At 38.9% G+C, this 13,895-nt stretch overlaps 1 long non-coding RNA gene across 1 annotated transcript in view; it reads left to right on the top strand.

The window, feature by feature from the left end:
• LOC131412730 (uncharacterized) overlaps nt 1–13,895 on the top strand; it is a 42,630-nt gene that overhangs the window by 25,882 nt on the left and 2,853 nt on the right. Inside the window, exon 2 of the long non-coding RNA XR_009221837.1 lies at nt 2,332–2,520. This is a non-coding gene — a long non-coding RNA (uncharacterized LOC131412730). The remainder of the gene's footprint in view (nt 1–2,331; nt 2,521–13,895) is intronic.

Here is a 13,895-nt window from a genome sequence, read left to right as displayed (position 1 = left end):
TGGAAAGCTGTAGTTGCGGATGATCACTAGAATGGCACTTGGTTTTTCCCTGGCAGTCCACTCACTGCTTTTAGTTGTCTGAGTAGGCTTTCTTTGACATTCTATCTGTTCTGCAGATGTGAAGATTTGAAATTACTTCATTTTTAGCGTGTGTTGGGTTGCCGTCTTTTTTGTTTGTTTGTTTCCCTTTTGGAAATTCTTCATCCACAAAGAATTCCAGATTCAGACATTATTCATCTTATGTCTGGAACACTAAAATTTCATGAGCTTCCATATGTCTTACCTCTTTCCACCTTTAGAGTATTCAAAATGCTGCCACAACTAAAGTCAGTTTTATCATCTGCTTTCTGTTTGCTTCTTTTCTACACCTTACTTATCATACAGCCTAATGTGCCTTAGTAGAGAATTGAATAAGTAAATTTGGTATATCCACACAATGTATATAAGATGTATGATGTAGATTTTTATTTTCAAGGAAAGATGTTTTCCTATATTAATGGAAAAAGCAAGTAATAAACTCTCGCTCTTGTTAAAAAAAATAAATATTCACAAAAATCCCTGTGTCTTTTTGTGTGTATGTGTATGTTTAAAGCCAAAAGAACATTTACAAAAATGTTCACATTGATACTATCTCTAGGTGCGGTCTTTGTTTTCCTCTTTGTATTTCTCTTTTTTTTTTTTCAGCAGGCATGTGTTATTTCTATAGTCATAACTTTTGCAAAGATTAAAACTGTTGTCAAAAAAAATAAGCAACAACCCTGATCTGTCCAATCCAAACTAAGTTGAAGGCAATTCTAGGCTCCTCCTCAGCTTACTGCCATCCATGCCATCCTTTGGGATTTTTCCCTGTTCTCTTATCGTCCCCTTCAAGCACGTTTTCCCCTGGCCCATTCTTCTGTTTATTTTACTCCAGGTTCCTGGTCATCTTCTAGAATTTCCCATTTGGCTCTGAAGAGCCTCTCCGTTCACTTGTACCAAAATGAACTTGTCAGGGAGGAAAAGGAGGATATAAAAATTATGTTCTAAAAGGAACTGTCACTAGAATGTGATCAGGGCCCAGGAGGACTTCAGTAAATACTTGTTGAATGAATTGATGTATTCTTTTTTGTCTCATTTCTTTTATCCCTTAAGGTCCTACAAGACAGGCGTTTTGCTTGTTTTCTATAATGCCCTGAACATTTTGGGTACTTGATATACATTAATGAATACCGTCTTTTTTTTTGAAGATCCATAATTTACTTAATGAAAATGAATTTAAGATCTGTTGTCAACTTTGACCAGAATATGTGCTTGCACAGGGATGTAGAAAAGCACAGGATTTAAAGATAAAAAACTTAGGTTCAGATCTTGCTCATAGATTTGTGATCCTGGGTTAGTCGGTTAGGCCTGTCAGCTGCCTTGATTCATCGCCTCACTGATTCTCCCCTGGACTCTGCAGAGCCCTTCTACCTGGTCTACCCAGCTTTGGTCTTGCTTCCCCAAGTCTGTCCTCTGCAGTGCTACGGAGTGGTACGTCTACAGTGTAAATCTGACCTGGTCCCCTCCTCCCCCCGTTGAAACCTCTCAGGGGCTCTCTGATGCTATGTTGCCTTTGCCCCACCTTGTTGGCTGTAGCGCCTAGAAGCCTGTCTTCAAACTTGACACTGGAATAATATGAAACTCGTGGTAGCTCTTCACACATCACATGCCCCCTCCTGCCTTGCTCCCTTTGTCCACAAAGGCATTTTCCCTTTCTGCGGCCAACTGCTTTACTCCAGGACTGGGCTCGGCAGTCCTCCTCTCTGGGATGCCTTCCTTGATTAAAGGCTAGGTATCCTCTCTGCCCACTGACGCTGTAAGCTGTTTGAGGCAAAATCATAGAATGTGTAGTTCCCTCATCTTGAAGAGTATATGGTGTATAGTGGCACTCAAATGTTTAATAACTGTGTTGTGTGTATGTTCTTCTAAACTGTCCAAATGATTTTATCTATAGGATATGATTGATTTTCATATGATCTCCTCCAAAATAAGAAAAAGGCTTAGAAAAGGAAAATATGTGAATTGAAGTAACTTAAAATACTACCAGCAGACAGAGACAACTATTGTCGATGTTTTGGAATATATAATAGAGAAATTTTTTAAAAATTATAAAATGGTAAAAGTTTAACCTCCAGATTTTCCTTTCAGAGCCAGTACTCAGAAAAATCAGTAGTTTTGCAAATATATGCATTAAAATTAATAGGCAGTTCATTGTGCTTCCCACATCAAATAATACAAAATAATTCTCTAGTAAAATATCTTTTTCCTAATTCAAACCAAGAAAAAAATGTTTGCTTTTCTCATGTTCCCTAGACCCCAGAGCCATCTTTTGTCCTATTTTTCCAGAAGAGAGGGAGAAATCCCAATGAGGGAAGTGACTTGACCAACTTACTCAGCTGGTCAGTGCAGAAGCAGAAGCTGGATCGAGGAGCTCCTGACTGCCCACCTGGTGCTTTTCCCCTCAGCCACATATCCTGTTTCTCCACTGGAGTAAAAATAAAAGTAAGTTTTTAAGCACTTCCTAATTCCCATATGCTGAAATTAGGCCTGCTGCTGAGATGTTCTTATTTCACTTTTAGTCTCATTAAGACATTAGCCCTAAACCTAAAGCATTAATTGTTCTTTCATGTTAATGTGTACAATTTCTTTGAGCATTAGAAAAATCTTCCCTCTGGGTCGGCCCCGTGGCTCAGCAGTTAAGTGCGCGCGCTCCACTGCTGGCGGCCCAGGTTCGGATCCCGGGCGCGCACTGACGCACCTCTTCTCCGGCCATGCTGAGGCCGCGTCCCACATACAGCAACTAGAAGGATGTGCAGCTATGACATACAACTATCTACTGGGGCTTTGGGGGAAAAATAAATAAATAAAATTAAAAAAAAAAAAAAGAAAAAAATTTAAAAAAAAAAAAGAAAAATCTTCCCTTCTAAGAGATTTCTTAATTTATTTTCTCGATGATTTTTGAAGTGAACACAACAAATAAAATATTCCAGGTCTCTTTTTTGTATCCTACAAATAGTTCTATGGTATATGTTTTTGTATTCCTCTAAATTGTTCTCTTGGGATCAGTTTCCATACTGAGTCATCCACCAAAGAGTGTCTGTGTTTTCCAGGCAAACTGATAGTTTTATTGTTTCTAAATGACTCATTACTTCTGAATCATCACACCTTGTGTAATCTGTTAAATAAAAAGTTTTTAGGCACTTTTCTACAATTTTTTCTCTTCTTAGTTTTCAAATGTCCCATCTAAGTGACATGGATATTCAACCAATCTTCTTTTCCTTCTACAATTTATGTTGATCATTTTCTTCTTGAACCCTTCCAGCAGTTGAGATAAGCAGTGGAAGTTCTTTGCCTCATACTCTCTGCTCCAGATGTTTCCTGAAATAGAATACATAAATAGCAACATAACAAATATGTGTAATACCATTCTCTATTTTCCATCATTACATTTATGTTGTTAGGTTTTACTAACTTCCTAGATTTCTCCATGAAATTAGGAAGAACCACCTATAAAAAAAAGTATAGCTCTAATGTTTGTTGGTATATAAAATCTTTGGAATTCAGCATGTTGGAAGAATGAAACACTTTCCTCCCTTAACTTCCATGTCATATTTGGCTGGTTCTCTTCCTGCCCTTTGAAAATTTATTCTCTGTCTTCTTCCTTGCATCGTTCTCCTCACCCCGTGCATGCATGCCAGCCTTCCCCAGAGTTTGGTCCTTGACGCTTTTCTCACTCTATGCATGTTCAGTCTTGTCCACTCTTGTGGCTTTAAAACCTTTATCTGGGGGCTGGCCCAGTGGTGTAGTGGTTGGGATCATACGCTCTGCTTTGGCGGCCCAGGGTTCACAGGTTCGGATCCCGGGTGTGGACCTATGCCCTGCTCATCAAACCATGCTGTGGCGGTGTCCCATGTATAAAATAGAGGAAGATGGGCACAAATGTTAGCTCAGAGCCAATCTTCCTCAGCAAAAAGAGGAAGATTGGCAATGGATGTTAGCTCATGGCCAGTCTCCCTCAAGAAAACAAACAACAACAACAACAACAAACGCTTTATCTGGTGCTTACTCCCAAATCTTTATTTTCAGCTCCTATCTCGTCACTGCTGCGTATATCCATCTGCATGGGAAATACCTTCTTCTGGATGCCCAACCAAAACAATCCACACCTGAAGCTGCATTATCTCCCCAAACCCTTGCTCCCTAGCCTTAGCACACAATAATCAGCCTCAGCCTCATCTTCACATCTCCCTAGAACCTATTTTTAATTTTTAAAATTTATTATCAAATATTATATATTAATTATCATACTTAAAGTGTCAGTGCTTAAAAGGCTTTTTAAAAATACCAGTTTCCACTCCCAACTAGACCTGCTCCTCAGAGACAACCACTGTCAACTTTTTCTTGGCTGTTTCTTTCATTATTTACTTCCATATTTATAAATGCATATATGTTGAAAATTCATCATTTATTAATTTAAACTTTATGTCTTGCTTCTTAATAAGAATTTGTTTTCTCACCCCTGTTCCACCACATTAACACAAATAAAGAGTAAAAATTATATGATCATCTTAATAGATGCAGAATAAGTATTTGACAAAATTAACCATATGAGATTTTTTTAAACCTCTCAAAAATCTAGAAATAGAAGAGAACTTTCTCAATGTAATAAAGAATATCTAGCAAATAACCTGCAGCTATCATCATAATTAATGGTGAAAGACTGAATACTTTTCCCTAAGATCAGGTACAAGGCAAGGATTTCAGAACTCACCACTTCTATTCAGCATTGTTCTGGAAATCCTAGCCAGTGCAATAGGCAGTAAATATTGGAAAGGAAAAGTAAAACTATCTCTATTTTCAGACAACGTGATTGCCTATATAGAAAATCCCAAGGAATTTACCAAAAAAATACTATAATTAATAAGTGAATTTAGGGGCTGGCCTGGTGGCATAGCGGTTAAGTGCGCGCACTCTGCTTCAGCGGCCCAAGGTTCGCAGGTTCGGATCCCAGGTGCGCACCGATGCACTGCTTGTCAAGCCATGCTGTGGTGACATCCCATATAAAGAAGAGGAAGATGAGCACAGATGTTAGCCCAGGGCCAATCTTCCTCAGCAAAAAGAGGAGGATTCGCATCAGATGTTAGCTCAGGGCTAATCTTCCTCACACACAAAAAAGAAACCAAATTATTAAAAGGAAAAAAAGTGAATTTATCAAAGTGGCAAGATCAATATACATAAATCAACTGTATTTTTATATACTAGCAAAAAATACATGAAAAATGAAAATAAAAATGCCATTTGCATTAACATCAAAAAACATGAAATACTTGGGAATAAATTTAATGAAAGGCCTACAAACATTGCTGAGAGAAATTAAAGAGCATCTAAATAAATGGAGAGATATACTATATTCATGGATTAGAGACTTGATATTGTTAAGATCTCTGTTGTCACCAAATGGAGATTTAGATTCAATGAAATTGCGATCAATCCCAGCCGGTTTTCTTTGTGAAAATTGGCAAGCTGATTCCAATATTGATATGGAAGTGCAAAGGACCTAGAATAGCCAAAACAATTCTAAAAAAGAAAAAAATTGGAAGATTTACATTACTATTTTAAGGGTTACTATAAAGCTATAGTAATTAAGCCAGAATGGTATTGGGGTATATAAAGACAAAAAAATAGAGAATCCAGAAATAAGCTCATATATATGGTCATTTGTTTTTCAGCAAAGGCTCCAATGTAAATCAACGGGGACAGGATAATCTTTTGAGCAAATGGTGCTGAATGATCTTCAAACTCAGCCTCATACCATATGTAAAAATTAATTCAAAACAGATCATAGACCTAAATATGCTTAAAAGTTGAAACTATAGAACCACCAAAAAAAAAGCCTTAAGAGAAAAATCTTCATGACCTTGGGATAGGCTAAGATTTTAAGATAGGATACAAATGTATTAACTATAAAAGAAAAATTGATTCATTGGATAAATAGAAATTAGTAGGATTAAAACCTCCTACTCTTCAAAAGCTACTGCTAAGAAAATGGAAAGGGAAGCCACAGACCAAGAGATAATATCTGTATCTAAAATATATAAATGCTTAGAACTCAATAATCAGAGATAACCCGGAAGATTTGACTAGACACTTCACAAAAGAAGATACGTGAATTGTTAATAAGCATATGAAAAAATGCTCAACATCATTAGTCATCAGGGAAGTGCAAATTAAAGTCACAATGGGGTACCACTTCACATCCACTAAAATGGCTAAAATGAAAGAAACTGACAAGTATCTAAAAGGGTATAGAGCCACTAGAGCTCTCAAGTGTTACTGATGAGAGTGTAAAATGGTAGAACCACTTTGGAAAACAGTTTTACAGGTTTTTATAAAGTTAAATGTACACTTGTCGTGACTCAGTAATTCCATTGTTAATTACCCAAAAGAACACAAATCCTCAAAAAGACTTTTACTTGAATGTTTATAGCAGCTTTAATTCATAATAGCCCAAACTAGGAACGACCCAGATGTTCATCAGCTGGTGAATAGATAAGACAAATTTTGGTATATTCATGTAATAGAATATCTAGTAAGCAGTAAAAGAAAATATACAACTGATAAATGCAGTAAGGTGGATGGATTTCAAAACCGTTGTGCTAAGTGAGAGAAGCCAGACTGAAAAGTATGCATATTATGTGATTATATTCATATGAAGATCTAGAACTGGCAAAACTAATCTGTAGGGATAGGAACCAGATCAGTAGTTGTTAGATATTGCGGGTTAAGGGTTGATTGGTAAAGGGCACAGGGATAGTTTTAGGATGATGTAAATGTTCTTTTTTAAGGCAGTGGTTACGTGGTTCTTGTTAAACATCATTGGACTGTACACTTGATATGTACATTTTTATTGTGTGTAAATTATACATCAGTAAAGTTGATTTAAAATAAAAGTGAGGCTCTCATAAGCTGAGAGGAAGCTCTCCATTTGTGGGTACCATTTGTCAATTAGTGGGCTTCACTTTAAGGCAATCATGTGGTTAGATGGGATTTCTAATCTCCTGAAAAGGATTCTTTAATCTGCAGTGGAGGCTGAGAGCTGGAGGTAATAAGCCTGGTTTCTGGTGACCTAGACCTGGGCAGGGGAAAGGGGGCTGGTGGGCTTAATTATTCAGAATGTAGACTTTTACTCAATTTTCAGTCCTTTACCACCCTCTGTGTCTGATGCCCCTGGGGTTGGTGCTTTTCTGGTTTGGTTTTTTTCTACCAGCAAATAAACTTCCTGGCTTGAGCAGGGTGAAGGAGGGATGATTTTCTGAGTTTGTGGAGTGGAGATGGGGAGGTCTGACTGTTACTTTGCAGACTCTCAAACAATCCCGCTATGTTCAGTCCTCTACCCTAGTCCATTTTCTCTGATACCTGGTACCTCCAAACCTGCGCCTTTTTTGGGTTGTGCAGAGTGAATTGGTTTGCCTGCCGTTAGTATCCCTTCCTCCTGTACTCTGCTAAGTCATTTATCATTCCTCCTGTTGTTTTCTATCTTTATGTATAGTGATTTGGGGTTACAGATGTCTCCTAGGTTCTTTGAATATGGAGTTTACGTTCCTATTTTTGTTCTTACTGTTTGGAGGAGACCTTAAAACTGTAAAATCTATACTGCACGTTTCAACTTCAGCAATGCCAGACTCCTTATAATTTTCCAAACACACAGGCCTTTTCATAGCTCTGTGGCCTGTGTAGAATTCCTTTTTGCTTATAAGGTCCAGTTTAATCTCTTTTTCACCTGGTAAGGCTCTTATTTTTCAAAATCCAGTTCTCTCCCTCCTGACTTTTCTTGTCTGCTGCTTCTGTACCTTTGTTTCACAACAAATCCACTTCATCAGCAGTGGCTATATAAAAGTTTACTATGGAGGAATACCAGGAGCCACTGGAAAGCACTTGTTAGAGTAATCGTAAACTGCTTAAGGTGGAAGTGATAATAAGTGTTGAATGAACTCTGAAGTTGCATATGAACCACTTAGGCAGAAATTTGGAAAACAGACTTCTAGCTCTTCGCAGGGATGAGAGAACTTAGGAGAGACAAAAGGCTTGGGGGATAGGCAAGCAGCGTGCAGCAAGACCTGAGGTGGAATAAGTATAATCGTCCAGAATAATTAACTATGTGAAATCTATTACATTCTGCTCTGCTCTCCTACTCCGATACAACAGATGTTTAGACTGATTGAAAAATTGTACTATATTGCATCAAATCAAAGATTGTAAAACACTTCATTATTTCATGTGCCATTTTGTTGTTTGTGCCATCTAATCGATTCCGACTCCTAGCACCCGTGTGTACAGCAGAGCTGAAGCCTGCCCAGTCTTATTGTGCCATCTTCTCACCTCCCAGCGCTGTATCAGACAGTGCTCCATTGCTATTCATAGGGTTTTCATGGTCAATTTTTTCAGCAGTGGGTGGCCAGGTCCTTCTTCCTAGTCTATCTAGTCTGGAAGCTCCACTGAAACGTGTCTACCATGGGTGACCCTGCTGGTATTTGAAATACCCGTGGCATAGCTTTCAGCATCATAGCAACACACAGCCACCAAAGTATGACAGCCGACAGATGGGTGGTGTGATTCCCTGACCAGGAAACAAATCCAGGCCACTGTGGTCAGAGCGCCAAATCTTTTTTTTTTTTTTTAAAGATTTTATTTATTTATTTTTTCCTCCCAAAGCCCCAGTAGATAGTTGTATGTCATAGCTGCACATCCTTCTAGTTGCTATATGTGGGACGCGGCCTCAGCATGGCCAGAGAAGCGGTGCATCGGTGCGCGCCCAGGATCCGAACCCGGGCCGCCAGCAGCAGAGCGCACGCACTTAACCGCTAAGCCACGGGGCCGGCCCCAGAGCGTCAAATCTTAACTTCTAGATCAGCTGCATGTGCCATTAAGAAAGAAAAAACTCAAATTATGATACAATGCTTCTTATCATTTAGAAATTTCTTATTGAAAGAGTTCTTTTACACTTATGTTGATAGATATTTTTAATTATATATCACTCTTGTACATACATAGTCTTTGGGACTATCTCATAGTCTTGGGGATTTTTTTGAAATCACACTTGCTAAGGTTACCAGTGATCTTCATATTGGCAAATCCAGTGGGTAATTTTTGTTTTTCCTTGACCTCTCAGCGGCATCCAACACTACTGACCTCCATTTTGAAAGTCTCTCCTTCAGCCTCAGTAAAACTGCTTTCTCCTGCTTTCTGCGTTACCTTATTGGCTCTTCCTTCCTAGGCTAAAAATTCTTTTCCTCTCTTTAACCCAGAAATGTCAGCGGTCCCCAGCTCTGTCTTCAGCCCAGAGCTCTTCTCACTTTATGCACTCACCCTGAGTCACCTCTCAGGGCTGCATCTCCATTCCAGATCTTTCTGCTGACCTCCAGGTGTTTATATTCATATTTCATCCAGTCTTCACCACATGGATACTCCACAGGTACCTCTTCAAACAACATGTTCAGAATAAAACTCTTTATCTTTTCTACGGCCACCTCCCATAAAAGAAAAACAAAAAGTCTGTGTTGGGAGTAGCAATACTAGTCCCCAAATACCCAAGCCTGAAACCCGAGATTCCTCCCTCTTAACTTTCTGCCCCTCCTGTTTTGTGAATTCTTCCTCCTTGACTGTTTAATCAGTGTTAAATACTGGTGGCAGTTGTTAACTACTGCCACCTACTTGGTTTAGGTTCTCACCACTTCTTGCACGGAAGTGCCTCCTAATTGATTTCCATGCCTCCACTCAGCTGCTAGAATGATCTTTCTAAAACATAAGTCTCATAATGTTATGCCCCAGCCTAAAAGTCTTTGTTATTCCCGTAGTTTTCAGAATGAAGTTCAGACTCCTTAGTTTAGCACACAAGGCAGTCTGTGGTCTAGTTCCCACTGCTCTGGTTTCCTCCCCTCTTGCTTGTTTGTACACTCCTCCCAGGGAAATCAGCTGGAACTACTTGTAGTTCTGAACTCATTGTCCTATCTGAGGCCTCTGTGCCTTCACATATGTGTTTCCCTCTACCTAGAGTATTCTTCCCTTCCTTTTTGTCTAACTAATTCTCAGTAGAAGTAGTTTTGATCCTTCCAAACTAGGTACATACGTCCCTTATTTTGGGAAGCCTTTCCTGACTCTTCAGTCTGATTTAGATGCTCTCTTTCAGAATGGACAAAGGACATGAAGAAAGGCTTCACAAATGAATAACACAAAATGTCTACTAGATAAATAAAAAGCTGTTCAGGCACGGATTAAAACATTGCACTTCCATTTTTTCATCCATCAAATTAGCAAAGATTTAAAGAGTGGTACTACTCAAGGAGAACATGGGAAATGGGCCTACTCCTACCCTGCTGTTGGGAGAATAAATTTGTCATTTTTCTGAAGGACAGGTTGACTCTGTGTATCTAAGAACCTTTAAAAAGTGTATGCATACACATACCCCTATTGACTCAGCATTCTACTGCTTGGAATATATCCTAAGAAAATAACTGGACAGCTATGTAAAGTGTATGTATATCACTGTTTATTTTAAAACAAAAGGGTAAATAACCTAAATATCTAACGATAGCAGATGGCTAAATAAATTATTTTATCCATATAATAGAATATTATGTATCCATTAAAAGGATCTGGATATGTTTTGACATGGAAGTATAATCATGAGATAGTACTAATTTAAAGTAACTTGTAAAATATATAGTGTGTTGGGGCCAGCACGGTGGCGTAGCGGGTGGGTTCGAGTGTTCCGCTTTGGCGGTCCGTTCGCAGGTTCGGATCCTGGGTGCAGACCTGCACACTGCTTATTAAGCCATGCTGTGGAAGGCATCCCACATATCAAGTAGAGGAAGATGGGCACCGATGTTAGCTCGGGGCCAATCTTCCTCAGCAAAAAGAAGAGGATTGGCAGTGGACGGCAGCTCAGGGCTAATCGTCCTCACCAAAAAAAATAAATAAATAGTGTGGTCCAATTTTTTTAAAAACTATTTATAAATTTTCATAAGAATATGTCAGGATATATATATCCATAAAAATATTAACAATTGTTTATGAATGGCGATATTGGTAATTAAAATGTTTTTTACTTAAGAATATTTTCTAACTTTTCTGAAAAGAACATGTATTAATTGTGAGAGCAAATGGGGGAGAACAGAAGCCCCACCTTAGTGCTCCTCTGCCCACTGTGCTTGCCTCTCGTTGTCCTCATTAAACAGGAAGCGCACTGAGGGCCGTCACAATGAATTATTCAGCATCATTCTCTCAGGGCCTGGCTCGTAGTCGAAAATGTTTGGTGAGTTAATTAACCAATAACAGCTAACAGTTATTGAGCATTCCCTGTATCTTAGGGATTGTTCTAAGCATTTGACATGCTAAATCCTCATGAGATGGGTACTGTTATTATCTCTGTTTTGCAGGTGAAACAGGCTGACAAAAGTTAACCAGCTTTTGTAAGGCCACACAGGTGAAAGTGGCAGGGCAGGGATTCAGACCCATGCAGCCTGGCTGTCACTTAGAGACACAAGATAGCATCGTGGTTCTCAGTTAGATTGTATCTCTGATTGAGAGTAGTTGGATTAGATTCCATGTCTAAGATTCCAGCTGAACAGTTGGGCATCAATTAAATCATAGTCTGAATAAAAAGGCAGAATCGACACCCACAGATCTGAACCAAATGCCAGGGAAGTAATCTTCATTTCTTTGGCATTAAAAAAAAAAAAAAAAAAACTCAAATCATTTTAGATTGTAAACTTCTCATTGAAATTGGTTCCCCCCCCTTGGTGTTTTGCTTTGTTCTATGCTCCCTCTCTGTGTTATTCATGTCCCTTCAAAACTTACTTGAAGACCTAAATTTGTAATTAGTTCTTTAACTCTTCCTCCTACCACTTTTCTTTCTCAGTAAGATTACTTATGGCAAGTTCATCAAATTGCATTTTTAAAACCTACCAATCTTCATTTTTGCCATATCTTTTTTCTTCATATTTTCTTTTTTTTGTTTTTTGTTTTTTTCCTGAGGAAGATTGGCCCTGAGCTAACATCTCTGCCCATCTTCCTCTATTTTATATGTGGGATCCAGCCACAGCATGGCTTGATGAGCAGTGCATAGGTCCGAGCCCAGGATCTGAACCTGTGAACCCCAGGCTGCTGAAGTGGAGCATGTGAACTTAACCACTGTGCCACGAGGCCAGCTCTTCATGTTTTCTTTTAAAGTCTCAGAATTTCTGAAAGCTGCATTCCTCTTCTCTGGAACTACACTGTTTAATATGGTAGCCACTAGCCACAGATGGCTTTTTAAGTTAAAATTAATTAGAATGGGCAAAAGATTTCAACAACACTCCTCTGAAGAAGATACGGGGCTGGTCAATAAGCACAGGAAAAGATGTTCAACATCATTAGCTATTAGGGAAATGTAAGTTAAAGCCACAGTGAGATAACACTACATACCTATTAGAATGGCTAAAATAGAAAATACTGACAGTCCCAAATGCTGAAGAGGATGTGGAATTAACCATATCTCTCATACATTGCTGGTGGGAATGTAAAATAGTATAGCCACTCTGGTAAACAGTTTGGCAGTTTCTTATAAAGATATACTTAATGTACAACCTGACCATCAGGCTTGTGGGTATTTACCCTAGAGAAATGAAAAGTATGTTCATGCAAAAAGCTGTGCACTTATATTCACAGCAGCTTTATTTGTAATGGCCAAAAACTGGAAACAACATAAATATCCTTAAATGAGTGAATGGGTAAACAGACTGTGGTATATCCATAAAATGGAATACTATTCAGCAATAGAAAGGAAGGAACTATTGACACATGTGGGGTATTTTAGGGGTAATGGGACAGTTCTGTATTCTGATTGTGGTGGTAGTTACTATAGAAGGAAGGGAGGAAAGAAAGAGTGAGTGCATGTAAAACTAGTGAAATCTGAATAAGGTCTGTAGTTCAGTTAATAGAACCCATGTCAATTTCCTGGTTTTGATCATTGTACTGTGGTGACGTAGGATGTTATTGTTGGAGGAAACTGAGGGAAGGGCACACAGAAACTCTCTATGTTACCTTTGCAACTTCTATGTGAGTCTAAAATAATTTCAAAATTAACATTTTTTTTATTAAAATTCAGGTCTTCAGTTACACTTTGTCGTTAGTGCCATCAAGTCCATTCCGACTCCTGGCAACCCTGTGTACAGCAGAGCAGCACCCTGCTTGGTCTTTATGCACCACCCTCTCACCTTCTGGCGTTATATCAAACACTGCTCAGCTGTTATTCAGGGGGTTTTCTGGCCAGTTTTTTCAGCAGTGGGTGGCTACATCCTTCTTCTAGTCTGTCTTAGTCTGGAAGCTCTGCCGAAACCTGTCTACCATGGGTGACCCTGCTGGTATTTGAAATACTGGTGGCACAGCTTTCAGTATCACAGCAACATGCAGCCGACACAGTATGACAGCTGACAGATGGGTGGTGTGGTTCTCTGACCGAGAAACGAACCTGGGCCACGGTGGTGAGAGCACCGGATCTTAACCACTAGATCGCCATCAGTTACACTAGCCACATTTAAAGAGCTCCATAGCTCCATGTGGCTAATAGCAGCCGTATCAGATGGCACAGATGTAGAATGTTTCCATCAACACAGAAAGTTTTATTGGACAGTACTTATCTAAAAGTACATATCTGACTTTGGCCAGTGTTCTCTCTTCCTTGAACATTTGAGATTCTAATATCACATGAATACTCGCTTGTATTTTCTGTCATATTACCTTAACAACCAGTTGTTTTGGTTATATTCAAGCCTAGAGAAATACTTTTTAATTTCTCAAATTTCAGAAAAATAAAATAGTCTTTATGTAAATTTAGGAAT

Source organism: Diceros bicornis, chromosome 2 (assembly GCF_020826845.1).
Source record: "Diceros bicornis minor isolate mBicDic1 chromosome 2, mDicBic1.mat.cur, whole genome shotgun sequence".
Classification (NCBI taxonomy): domain Eukaryota; kingdom Metazoa; phylum Chordata; class Mammalia; order Perissodactyla; family Rhinocerotidae; genus Diceros; species Diceros bicornis.
Note: the sequence above shows the minus strand (reverse complement) of the source record. Positions and strands in the feature narration are given on the sequence as shown.